Genomic DNA, 13,432 nt, shown 5'->3' with positions numbered 1-13,432 from the left:
TCAGGAGTCCCGACTAAACCCGTAAATGTAAGAAAATGTAAGAAAATGCATTTTTTAAGAAAAACATTTTTTGCTAAAATGTCGTAAGGGGGGACCCTGTCGTAAAAATGCCAAAAAACGGACTTGCTTCAGCAGTACAATTCTGGTGCTGTAGTTGTAGGAGATGTCTCAAAACGTCATCAGGAGTCCCTACAAAACCTAAAAATGGCATAAAATGCTTTTTTTGGGAAAACTTTTTTTTTACAAAAAAAAATTCCAAAAAACGGACTTGCTTCAGCAGCACAATTCTGGTGCTGTAGTTGTAGGAGATGTCTCAAAACGTCATCAGGAGTCCCTACTAAACCCGTAAATGTAAGAAAATGTAAGAAAATGCATTTTTTACGAAAAAGATTTTTTGCTAAAATGTCGTAAGGGGGGACCCTGTCGTAAAAATTCCAAAAAACTGACTTGCTTCAGCAGCACAATTCTGGTGCTGTAGTTGTAGGAGATGTCTTAAAACGTCATCAGGAGTCCCTACAAAACCTAAAAATGGCATAAAATGCTTTTTTTGGGAAAACTTTTTTTTTACAAAAAAAAATTCCAAAAAACGGACATGCTTCAGCAGCACAATTCTGGTGCTGTAGTTGTAGGAGATGTCTCAAAACGTCATCAGGAGTCCCGACTAAACCCGTAAATGTAAGAAAATGTAAGAAAATGCATTTTTTACGAAAAAGATTTTTTGCTAAAATGTCGTAAGGGGGGACCCTGTCGTAAAAATTCCAAAAAACTGACTTGCTTCAGCAGCACAATTCTGGTGCTGTAGTTGTAGGAGATGTCTTAAAACGTCATCAGGAGTCCCTACAAAACCTAAAAATGGCATAAAATGCTTTTTTTGGGATAACTTTTTTTTTACAAAAAAAAATTCAAAAAACAGACTTGCTTCAGCAGCACAATTCTGGTGCTGTAGTTGTAGGAGATGTCTCAAAACGTCATCAGGAGTCCCGACTAAACCCGTAAATGTAAGAAAATGCATTTTTTACGAAAAACATTTTTTGCTAAAATGTCGTAAGGGGGGACCCTGTCGTAAAAATGCCAAAAAACGGACTTGCTTCAGCAGTACAATTCTGGTGCTGTAGTTGTAGGAGATGTCTCAAAACGTCATCAGGAGTCCCTACAAAACCTAAAAATGGCATAAAATGCTTTTTTTGGGAAAACTTTTTTTTTACAAAAAAAAATTCCAAAAAACGGACTTGCTTCAGCAGCACAATTCTGGTGCTGTAGTTGTAGGAGATGTCTCAAAACGTCATCAGGAGTCCCGACTAAACCCGTAAATGTAAGAAAATGTAAGAAAATGCATTTTTTACGAAAAACATTTTTTGCTAAAATGTCGTAAGGGGGGACCCTGTCGTAAAAATTCCAAAAAACTGACTTGCTTCAGCAGCACAATTCTGGTGCTGTAGTTGTAGGAGATGTCTCAAAACGTCATCAGGAGTCCCTACAAAACCTAAAAATGGCATAAAATGCTTTTTTTGGGAAAACTTTTTTTTTACAAAAAAAAATTCCAAAAAACGGACATGCTTCAGCAGCACAATTCTGGTGCTGTAGTTGTAGGAGATGTCTCAAAACGTCATCAGGAGTCCCGACTAAACCCGTAAATGTAAGAAAATGTAAGAAAATGCATTTTTTACGAAAAACATTTTTTACTAAAATGTCGTAAGGGGGGACCCTGTCGTAAAAATTCCAAAAAACTGACTTGCTTCAGCAGCACAATTCTGGTGCTGTAGTTGTAGGAGATGTCTCAAAACGTCATCAGGAGTCCCTACAAAACCTAAAAATGGCATAAAATGCTTTTTTTGGGAAAACTTTTTTTTTACCAAAAAAAATTCCAAAAAACGGACATGCTTCAGCAGCACAATTCTGGTGCTGTAGTTGTAGGAGATGTCTCAAAACGTCATCAGGAGTCCCGACTAAACCCGTAAATGTAAGAAAATGTAAGAAAATGCATTTTTTACGAAAAACATTTTTTACTAAAATGTCGTAAGGGGGGACCCTGTCGTAAAAATGCCAAAAAACGGACTTGCTTCAGCAGTACAATTCTGGTGCTGTAGTTGTAGGAGATGTCTCAAAATGTCATCAGGAGTCCCTACAAAACCTAAAAATGGCATAAAAGGCTTTTTTTGGGAAAACTTTTATTTTACAAAAAAAAATTCAAAAAACAGACTTGCTTCAGCAGCACAATTCTGGTGCTGTAGTTGTAGGAGATGTCTCAAAACGTCATCAGGAGTCCCGACTAAACCCGTAAATGTAAGAAAATGTAAGAAAATGCATTTTTTAAGAAAAACATTTTTTGCTAAAATGTCGTAAGGGGGGACCCTGTCGTAAAAATGCCAAAAAACTGACTTGCTTCAGCAGTACAATTCTGGTGCTGTAGTTGTAGGAGATGTCTCAAAACGTCATCAGGAGTCCCTACAAAACCTAAAAATGGCATAAAATGCTTTTTTTGGGAAAACTTTTTTTTTACAAAAAAAAATTCAAAAAACAGACTTGCTTCAGCAGCACAATTCTGGTGCTGTAGTTGTAGGAGATGTCTCAAAACGTCATCAGGAGTCCCGACTAAACCCGTAAATGTAAGAAAATGCATTTTTTACGAAAAACATTTTTTGCTAAAATGTCGTAAGGGGGGACCCTGTCGTAAAAATGCCAAAAAACTGACTTGCTTCAGCAGTACAATTCTGGTGCTGTAGTTGTAGGAGATGTCTCAAAACGTCATCAGGAGTCCCGACTAAACCCGTAAATGTAAGAAAATGTAAGAAAATGCATTTTTTAAGAAAAATATTTTTTGCTAAAATGTCGTAAGGGGGGACCCTGTCGTAAAAATGCCAAAAAACCGACTTGCTTCAGCAGTACAATTTTGGTGCTGTAGTTGTAGGAGATGTCTCAAAACGTCATCAGGAGTCCCTACAAAACCTAAAAATGGCATAAAATGCTTTTTTTGGGAAAACTTTTTTTTTACAAATTTTTTTTCCAAAAAACGGACTTGCTTCAGCAGCACAATTCTGGTGCTGTAGTTGTAGGAGATGTCTCAAAATGTCATCAGGAGTCCCTACAAAACCTAAAAATGGCATAAAATGCTTTTTTTGGGCAAACTTTTTTTTTACAAAAAAAAATTCAAAAAACAGACTTGCTTCAGCAGCACAATTCTGGTGCTGTAGTTGTAGGAGATGTCTCAAAACGTCATCAGGAGTCCCGACTAAACCCGTAAATGTAAGAAAATGCATTTTTTACGAAAAACATTTTTTGCTAAAATGTCGTAAGGGGGGACCCTGTCGTAAAAATGCCAAAAAACCGACTTGCTTCAGCAGTACAATTCTGGTGCTGTAGTTGTAGGAGATGTCTCAAAACGTCATCAGGAGTCCCTACAAAACCTAAAAATGGCATAAAATGCTTTTTTTGGGAAAAAAAATTTTTACAAAAAAAATTTCCAAAAAACGGACTTGCTTCAGCAGCACAATTCTGGTGCTGTAGTTGTAGGAGATGTCTCAAAACGTCATCAGGAGTCCCGACTAAACCCGTAAATGTAAGAAAATGCATTTTTTACGAAAAACATTTTTTGCTAAAATGTCGTAAGGGGGGACCCTGTCGTAAAAATTCCAAAAAACTGACTTGCTTCAGCAGCACAATTCTGGTGCTGTAGTTGTAGGAGATGTCTCAAAACGTCATCAGGAGTCCCTACAAAACCTAAAAATGGCATAAAATGCTTTTTTTGGGAAAACTTTTTTTTTACAAAAAAAAATTCCAAAAAACGGACATGCTTCAGCAGCACAATTCTGGTGCTGTAGTTGTAGGAGATGTCTCAAAACGTCATCAGGAGTCCCGACTAAACCCGTAAATGTAAGAAAATGTAAGAAAATGCATTTTTTACGAAAAACATTTTTTACTAAAATGTCGTAAGGGGGGACCCTGTCGTAAAAATTCCAAAAAACTGACTTGCTTCAGCAGCACAATTCTGGTGCTGTAGTTGTAGGAGATGTCTCAAAACGTCATCAGGAGTCCCTACAAAACCTAAAAATGGCATAAAATGCTTTTTTTGGGAAAACTTTTTTTTTACCAAAAAAAATTCCAAAAAACGGACATGCTTCAGCAGCACAATTCTGGTGCTGTAGTTGTAGGAGATGTCTCAAAACGTCATCAGGAGTCCCGACTAAACCCGTAAATGTAAGAAAATGTAAGAAAATGCATTTTTTACGAAAAACATTTTTTACTAAAATGTCGTAAGGGGGGACCCTGTCGTAAAAATGCCAAAAAACGGACTTGCTTCAGCAGTACAATTCTGGTGCTGTAGTTGTAGGAGATGTCTCAAAACGTCATCAGGAGTCCCTACAAAACCTAAAAATGGCATAAAAGGCTTTTTTTGGGAAAACTTTTATTTTACAAAAAAAAATTCAAAAAACAGACTTGCTTCAGCAGCACAATTCTGGTGCTGTAGTTGTAGGAGATGTCTCAAAACGTCATCAGGAGTCCCGACTAAACCCGTAAATGTAAGAAAATGTAAGAAAATGCATTTTTTAAGAAAAACATTTTTTGCTAAAATGTCGTAAGGGGGGACCCTGTCGTAAAAATGCCAAAAAACTGACTTGCTTCAGCAGCACAATTCTGGTGCTGTAGTTGTAGGAGATGTCTCAAAACGTCATCAGGAGTCCCTACAAAACCTAAAAATGGCATAAAATGCTTTTTTTGGGAAAACTTTTTTTTTACAAAAAAAAATTCAAAAAACAGACTTGCTTCAGCAGCACAATTCTGGTGCTGTAGTTGTAGGAGATGTCTCAAAACGTCATCAGGAGTCCCGACTAAACCCGTAAATGTAAGAAAATGCATTTTTTACGAAAAACATTTTTTGCTAAAATGTCGTAAGGGGGGACCCTGTCGTAAAAATGCCAAAAAACTGACTTGCTTCAGCAGTACAATTCTGGTGCTGTAGTTGTAGGAGATGTCTCAAAACGTCATCAGGAGTCCCGACTAAACCCGTAAATGTAAGAAAATGTAAGAAAATGCATTTTTTAAGAAAAACATTTTTTGCTAAAATGTCGTAAGGGGGGACCCTGTCGTAAAAATGCCAAAAAACGGACTTGCTTCAGCAGTACAATTCTGGTGCTGTAGTTGTAGGAGATGTCTCAAAACGTCATCAGGAGTCCCTACAAAACCTAAAAATGGCATAAAATGCTTTTTTTGGGAAAACTTTTTTTTTACAAAAAAAAATTCCAAAAAACGGACTTGCTTCAGCAGCACAATTCTGGTGCTGTAGTTGTAGGAGATGTCTCAAAACGTCATCAGGAGTCCCTACTAAACCCGTAAATGTAAGAAAATGTAAGAAAATGCATTTTTTACGAAAAAGATTTTTTGCTAAAATGTCGTAAGGGGGGACCCTGTCGTAAAAATTCCAAAAAACTGACTTGCTTCAGCAGCACAATTCTGGTGCTGTAGTTGTAGGAGATGTCTTAAAACGTCATCAGGAGTCCCTACAAAACCTAAAAATGGCATAAAATGCTTTTTTTGGGAAAACTTTTTTTTTACAAAAAAAAATTCCAAAAAACGGACATGCTTCAGCAGCACAATTCTGGTGCTGTAGTTGTAGGAGATGTCTCAAAACGTCATCAGGAGTCCCGACTAAACCCGTAAATGTAAGAAAATGTAAGAAAATGCATTTTTTACGAAAAAGATTTTTTGCTAAAATGTCGTAAGGGGGGACCCTGTCGTAAAAATTCCAAAAAACTGACTTGCTTCAGCAGCACAATTCTGGTGCTGTAGTTGTAGGAGATGTCTTAAAACGTCATCAGGAGTCCCTACAAAACCTAAAAATGGCATAAAATGCTTTTTTTGGGATAACTTTTTTTTTACAAAAAAAAATTCAAAAAACAGACTTGCTTCAGCAGCACAATTCTGGTGCTGTAGTTGTAGGAGATGTCTCAAAACGTCATCAGGAGTCCCGACTAAACCCGTAAATGTAAGAAAATGCATTTTTTACGAAAAACATTTTTTGCTAAAATGTCGTAAGGGGGGACCCTGTCGTAAAAATGCCAAAAAACGGACTTGCTTCAGCAGTACAATTCTGGTGCTGTAGTTGTAGGAGATGTCTCAAAACGTCATCAGGAGTCCCTACAAAACCTAAAAATGGCATAAAATGCTTTTTTTGGGAAAACTTTTTTTTTACAAAAAAAAATTCCAAAAAACGGACTTGCTTCAGCAGCACAATTCTGGTGCTGTAGTTGTAGGAGATGTCTCAAAACGTCATCAGGAGTCCCGACTAAACCCGTAAATGTAAGAAAATGTAAGAAAATGCATTTTTTACGAAAAACATTTTTTGCTAAAATGTCGTAAGGGGGGACCCTGTCGTAAAAATTCCAAAAAACTGACTTGCTTCAGCAGCACAATTCTGGTGCTGTAGTTGTAGGAGATGTCTCAAAACGTCATCAGGAGTCCCTACAAAACCTAAAAATGGCATAAAATGCTTTTTTTGGGAAAACTTTTTTTTTACAAAAAAAAATTCCAAAAAACGGACATGCTTCAGCAGCACAATTCTGGTGCTGTAGTTGTAGGAGATGTCTCAAAACGTCATCAGGAGTCCCGACTAAACCCGTAAATGTAAGAAAATGTAAGAAAATGCATTTTTTACGAAAAACATTTTTTACTAAAATGTCGTAAGGGGGGACCCTGTCGTAAAAATTCCAAAAAACTGACTTGCTTCAGCAGCACAATTCTGGTGCTGTAGTTGTAGGAGATGTCTCAAAACGTCATCAGGAGTCCCTACAAAACCTAAAAATGGCATAAAATGCTTTTTTTGGGAAAACTTTTTTTTTACCAAAAAAAATTCCAAAAAACGGACATGCTTCAGCAGCACAATTCTGGTGCTGTAGTTGTAGGAGATGTCTCAAAACGTCATCAGGAGTCCCGACTAAACCCGTAAATGTAAGAAAATGTAAGAAAATGCATTTTTTACGAAAAACATTTTTTACTAAAATGTCGTAAGGGGGGACCCTGTCGTAAAAATGCCAAAAAACGGACTTGCTTCAGCAGTACAATTCTGGTGCTGTAGTTGTAGGAGATGTCTCAAAATGTCATCAGGAGTCCCTACAAAACCTAAAAATGGCATAAAAGGCTTTTTTTGGGAAAACTTTTATTTTACAAAAAAAAATTCAAAAAACAGACTTGCTTCAGCAGCACAATTCTGGTGCTGTAGTTGTAGGAGATGTCTCAAAACGTCATCAGGAGTCCCGACTAAACCCGTAAATGTAAGAAAATGTAAGAAAATGCATTTTTTAAGAAAAACATTTTTTGCTAAAATGTCGTAAGGGGGGACCCTGTCGTAAAAATGCCAAAAAACTGACTTGCTTCAGCAGTACAATTCTGGTGCTGTAGTTGTAGGAGATGTCTCAAAACGTCATCAGGAGTCCCTACAAAACCTAAAAATGGCATAAAATGCTTTTTTTGGGAAAACTTTTTTTTTACAAAAAAAAATTCAAAAAACAGACTTGCTTCAGCAGCACAATTCTGGTGCTGTAGTTGTAGGAGATGTCTCAAAACGTCATCAGGAGTCCCGACTAAACCCGTAAATGTAAGAAAATGCATTTTTTACGAAAAACATTTTTTGCTAAAATGTCGTAAGGGGGGACCCTGTCGTAAAAATGCCAAAAAACTGACTTGCTTCAGCAGTACAATTCTGGTGCTGTAGTTGTAGGAGATGTCTCAAAACGTCATCAGGAGTCCCGACTAAACCCGTAAATGTAAGAAAATGTAAGAAAATGCATTTTTTAAGAAAAATATTTTTTGCTAAAATGTCGTAAGGGGGGACCCTGTCGTAAAAATGCCAAAAAACCGACTTGCTTCAGCAGTACAATTTTGGTGCTGTAGTTGTAGGAGATGTCTCAAAACGTCATCAGGAGTCCCTACAAAACCTAAAAATGGCATAAAATGCTTTTTTTGGGAAAACTTTTTTTTTACAAATTTTTTTTCCAAAAAACGGACTTGCTTCAGCAGCACAATTCTGGTGCTGTAGTTGTAGGAGATGTCTCAAAATGTCATCAGGAGTCCCTACAAAACCTAAAAATGGCATAAAATGCTTTTTTTGGGCAAACTTTTTTTTTACAAAAAAAAATTCAAAAAACAGACTTGCTTCAGCAGCACAATTCTGGTGCTGTAGTTGTAGGAGATGTCTCAAAACGTCATCAGGAGTCCCGACTAAACCCGTAAATGTAAGAAAATGCATTTTTTACGAAAAACATTTTTTGCTAAAATGTCGTAAGGGGGGACCCTGTCGTAAAAATGCCAAAAAACCGACTTGCTTCAGCAGTACAATTCTGGTGCTGTAGTTGTAGGAGATGTCTCAAAACGTCATCAGGAGTCCCTACAAAACCTAAAAATGGCATAAAATGCTTTTTTTGGGAAAAAAAATTTTTACAAAAAAAATTTCCAAAAAACGGACTTGCTTCAGCAGCACAATTCTGGTGCTGTAGTTGTAGGAGATGTCTCAAAACGTCATCAGGAGTCCCGACTAAACCCGTAAATGTAAGAAAATGCATTTTTTACGAAAAACATTTTTTGCTAAAATGTCGTAAGGGGGGACCCTGTCGTAAAAATTCCAAAAAACTGACTTGCTTCAGCAGCACAATTCTGGTGCTGTAGTTGTAGGAGATGTCTCAAAACGTCATCAGGAGTCCCTACAAAACCTAAAAATGGCATAAAATGCTTTTTTTGGGAAAACTTTTTTTTTACAAAAAAAAATTCCAAAAAACGGACATGCTTCAGCAGCACAATTCTGGTGCTGTAGTTGTAGGAGATGTCTCAAAACGTCATCAGGAGTCCCGACTAAACCCGTAAATGTAAGAAAATGTAAGAAAATGCATTTTTTACGAAAAACATTTTTTACTAAAATGTCGTAAGGGGGGACCCTGTCGTAAAAATTCCAAAAAACTGACTTGCTTCAGCAGCACAATTCTGGTGCTGTAGTTGTAGGAGATGTCTCAAAACGTCATCAGGAGTCCCTACAAAACCTAAAAATGGCATAAAATGCTTTTTTTGGGAAAACTTTTTTTTTACCAAAAAAAATTCCAAAAAACGGACATGCTTCAGCAGCACAATTCTGGTGCTGTAGTTGTAGGAGATGTCTCAAAACGTCATCAGGAGTCCCGACTAAACCCGTAAATGTAAGAAAATGTAAGAAAATGCATTTTTTACGAAAAACATTTTTTACTAAAATGTCGTAAGGGGGGACCCTGTCGTAAAAATGCCAAAAAACGGACTTGCTTCAGCAGTACAATTCTGGTGCTGTAGTTGTAGGAGATGTCTCAAAACGTCATCAGGAGTCCCTACAAAACCTAAAAATGGCATAAAAGGCTTTTTTTGGGAAAACTTTTATTTTACAAAAAAAAATTCAAAAAACAGACTTGCTTCAGCAGCACAATTCTGGTGCTGTAGTTGTAGGAGATGTCTCAAAACGTCATCAGGAGTCCCGACTAAACCCGTAAATGTAAGAAAATGTAAGAAAATGCATTTTTTAAGAAAAACATTTTTTGCTAAAATGTCGTAAGGGGGGACCCTGTCGTAAAAATGCCAAAAAACTGACTTGCTTCAGCAGTACAATTCTGGTGCTGTAGTTGTAGGAGATGTCTCAAAACGTCATCAGGAGTCCCTACAAAACCTAAAAATGGCATAAAATGCTTTTTTTGGGAAAACTTTTTTTTTACAAAAAAAAATTCAAAAAACAGACTTGCTTCAGCAGCACAATTCTGGTGCTGTAGTTGTAGGAGATGTCTCAAAACGTCATCAGGAGTCCCGACTAAACCCGTAAATGTAAGAAAATGCATTTTTTACGAAAAACATTTTTTGCTAAAATGTCGTAAGGGGGGACCCTGTCGTAAAAATGCCAAAAAACTGACTTGCTTCAGCAGTACAATTCTGGTGCTGTAGTTGTAGGAGATGTCTCAAAACGTCATCAGGAGTCCCGACTAAACCCGTAAATGTAAGAAAATGTAAGAAAATGCATTTTTTAAGAAAAACATTTTTTGCTAAAATGTCGTAAGGGGGGACCCTGTCGTAAAAATGCCAAAAAACGGACTTGCTTCAGCAGTACAATTCTGGTGCTGTAGTTGTAGGAGATGTCTCAAAACGTCATCAGGAGTCCCTACAAAACCTAAAAATGGCATAAAATGCTTTTTTTGGGAAAACTTTTTTTTTACAAAAAAAAATTCCAAAAAACGGACTTGCTTCAGCAGCACAATTCTGGTGCTGTAGTTGTAGGAGATGTCTCAAAACGTCATCAGGAGTCCCGACTAAACCCGTAAATGTAAGAAAATGTAAGAAAATGCATTTTTTACGAAAAAGATTTTTTGCTAAAATGTCGTAAGGGGGGACCCTGTCGTAAAAATGCCAAAAAACTGACTTGCTTCAGCAGCACAATTCTGGTGCTGTAGTTGTAGGAGATGTCTTAAAACGTCATCAGGAGTCCCTACAAAACCTAAAAATGGCATAAAATGCTTTTTTTGGGAAAACTTTTTTTTTACAAAAAAAAATTCCAAAAAACGGACATGCTTCAGCAGCACAATTCTGGTGCTGTAGTTGTAGGAGATGTCTCAAAACGTCATCAGGAGTCCCGACTAAACCCGTAAATGTAAGAAAATGTAAGAAAATGCATTTTTTACGAAAAACATTTTTTACTAAAATGTCGTAAGGGGGGACCCTGTCGTAAAAATGCCAAAAAACGGACTTGCTTCAGCAGTACAATTCTGGTGCTGTAGTTGTAGGAGATGTCTCAAAACGTCATCAGGAGTCCCTACAAAACCTAAAAATGGCATAAAAGGCTTTTTTTGGGAAAACTTTTATTTTACAAAAAAAAATTCAAAAAACAGACTTGCTTCAGCAGCACAATTCTGGTGCTGTAGTTGTAGGAGATGTCTCAAAACGTCATCAGGAGTCCCGACTAAACCCGTAAATGTAAGAAAATGTAAGAAAATGCATTTTTTAAGAAAAACATTTTTTGCTAAAATGTCGTAAGGGGGGACCCTGTCGTAAAAATGCCAAAAAACTGACTTGCTTCAGCAGTACAATTCTGGTGCTGTAGTTGTAGGAGATGTCTCAAAACGTCATCAGGAGTCCCTACAAAACCTAAAAATGGCATAAAATGCTTTTTTTGGGAAAACTTTTTTTTTACAAAAATTTTTTCCAAAAAACGGACTTGCTTCAGCAACACAATTCTGGTGCTGTAGTTGTAGGAGATGTCTCAAAACGTCATCAGGAGTCCCGACTAAACCCGTAAATGTAAGAAAATGCATTTTTTACGAAAAACATTTTTTGCTAAAACGTCGTAAGGGGGGACCCTGTCGTAAAAATGCCAAAAAAACGACTTGCTTCAGCAGTACAATTCTGGTGCTGTAGTTGTAGGAGATGTCTCAAAACGTCATCAGGAGTCCCTACAAAACCTAAAAATGGCATAAAATGCTTTTTTTGGGAAAACTTTTTTTTTATAAAAATTTTTTCAAAAAACAGACTTGCTTCAGCAGCACAATTCTGGTGCTGTAGTTGTAGGAGATGTCTCAAAACGTCATCAGGAGTCCCGACTAAACCCGTAAATGTAAGAAAATGTAAGAAAATGCATTTTTTACGAAAAACATTTTTTGCTAAAATGTCGTAAAAATGCCAAAAAACCGACTTGCTTCAGCAGTACAATTCTGGTGCTGTAGTTGTAGGAGATGTCACAAAACGTCATCAGGAGTCCCTACAAAACCTAAAAATGGCATAAAATGCTTTTTTTGGGAAAACTTTTTTTTTACAAAAAAAAATTCCAAAAAACGGACTTGCTTCAGCAGCACAATTCTGGTGCTGTAGTTGTAGGAGATGTCTCAAAACGTCATCAGGAGTCCCGACTAAACCCGTAAATGTAAGAAAATGTAAGAAAATGCATTTTTTTACGAAAAATATTTTTTGCTAAAATGTCGTAAGGGGGGACCCTGTCGTAAAAATGCCAAAAAACTGACTTGCTTCAGCAGCACAATTCTGGTGCTGTAGTTGTAGGAGATGTCTCAAAACGTCATCAGGAGTCCCGACTAAACCCGTAAATGTAAGAAAATGTAAGAAAATGCATTTTTTAAGAAAAACATTTTTTGCTAAAATGTCGTAAGGGGGGACCCTGTCGTAAAAATGCCAAAAAACGGACTTGCTTCAGCAGTACAATTCTGGTGCTGTAGTTGTAGGAGATGTCTCAAAACGTCATCAGGAGTCCCTACAAAACCTAAAAATGGCATAAAATGCTTTTTTTGGGAAAACTTTTTTTTTACAAAAAAAAATTCCAAAAAACGGACTTGCTTCAGCAGCACAATTCTGGTGCTGTAGTTGTAGGAGATGTCTCAAAACGTCATCAGGAGTCCCGACTAAACCCGTAAATGTAAGAAAATGTAAGAAAATGCATTTTTTACGAAAAAGATTTTTTGCTAAAATGTCGTAAGGGGGGACCCTGTCGTAAAAATTCCAAAAAACTGACTTGCTTCAGCAGCACAATTCTGGTGCTGTAGTTGTAGGAGATGTCTTAAAACGTCATCAGGAGTCCCTACAAAACCTAAAAATGGCATAAAATGCTTTTTTTGGGAAAACTTTTTTTTTACAAAAAAAAATTCAAAAAACAGACTTGCTTCAGCAGCACAATTCTGGTGCTGTAGTTGTAGGAGATGTCTCAAAACGTCATCAGGAGTCCCGACTAAACCCGTAAATGTAAGAAAATGCATTTTTTACGAAAAACATTTTTTGCTAAAATGTCGTAAGGGGGGACCCTGTCGTAAAAATTCCAAAAAACTGACTTGCTTCAGCAGCACAATTCTGGTGCTGTAGTTGTAGGAGATGTCTCAAAACGTCATCAGGAGTCCCTACAAAACCTAAAAATGGCATAAAATGCTTTTTTTGGGAAAACTTTTTTTTTACAAAAAAAAATTCCAAAAAACGGACATGCTTCAGCAGCACAATTCTGGTGCTGTAGTTGTAGGAGATGTCTCAAAACGTCATCAGGAGTCCCGACTAAACCCGTAAATGTAAGAAAATGTAAGAAAATGCATTTTTTACGAAAAACATTTTTTACTAAAATGTCGTAAGGGGGGACCCTGTCGTAAAAATTCCAAAAAACTGACTTGCTTCAGCAGCACAATTCTGGTGCTGTAGTTGTAGGAGATGTCTCAAAACGTCATCAGGAGTCCCTACAAAACCTAAAAATGGCATAAAATGCTTTTTTTGGGAAAACTTTTTTTTTACCAAAAAAAATTCCAAAAAACGGACATGCTTCAGCAGCACAATTCTGGTGCTGTAGTTGTAGGAGATGTCTCAAAACGTCATCAGGAGTCCCGACTAAACCCGTAAATGTAAGAAAATGTAAGAAAATGCATTTTTTACGAAAAACATTTTTTACTAAAATGTCGTAAGG

This window comes from Entelurus aequoreus, unplaced genomic scaffold (genome assembly GCF_033978785.1).
Source record: "Entelurus aequoreus isolate RoL-2023_Sb unplaced genomic scaffold, RoL_Eaeq_v1.1 HiC_scaffold_43, whole genome shotgun sequence".
Taxonomy (NCBI): domain Eukaryota; kingdom Metazoa; phylum Chordata; class Actinopteri; order Syngnathiformes; family Syngnathidae; genus Entelurus; species Entelurus aequoreus.
The sequence above is the reverse complement of the archived record's forward strand: the minus strand, read 5'-3'. Positions refer to the sequence as shown.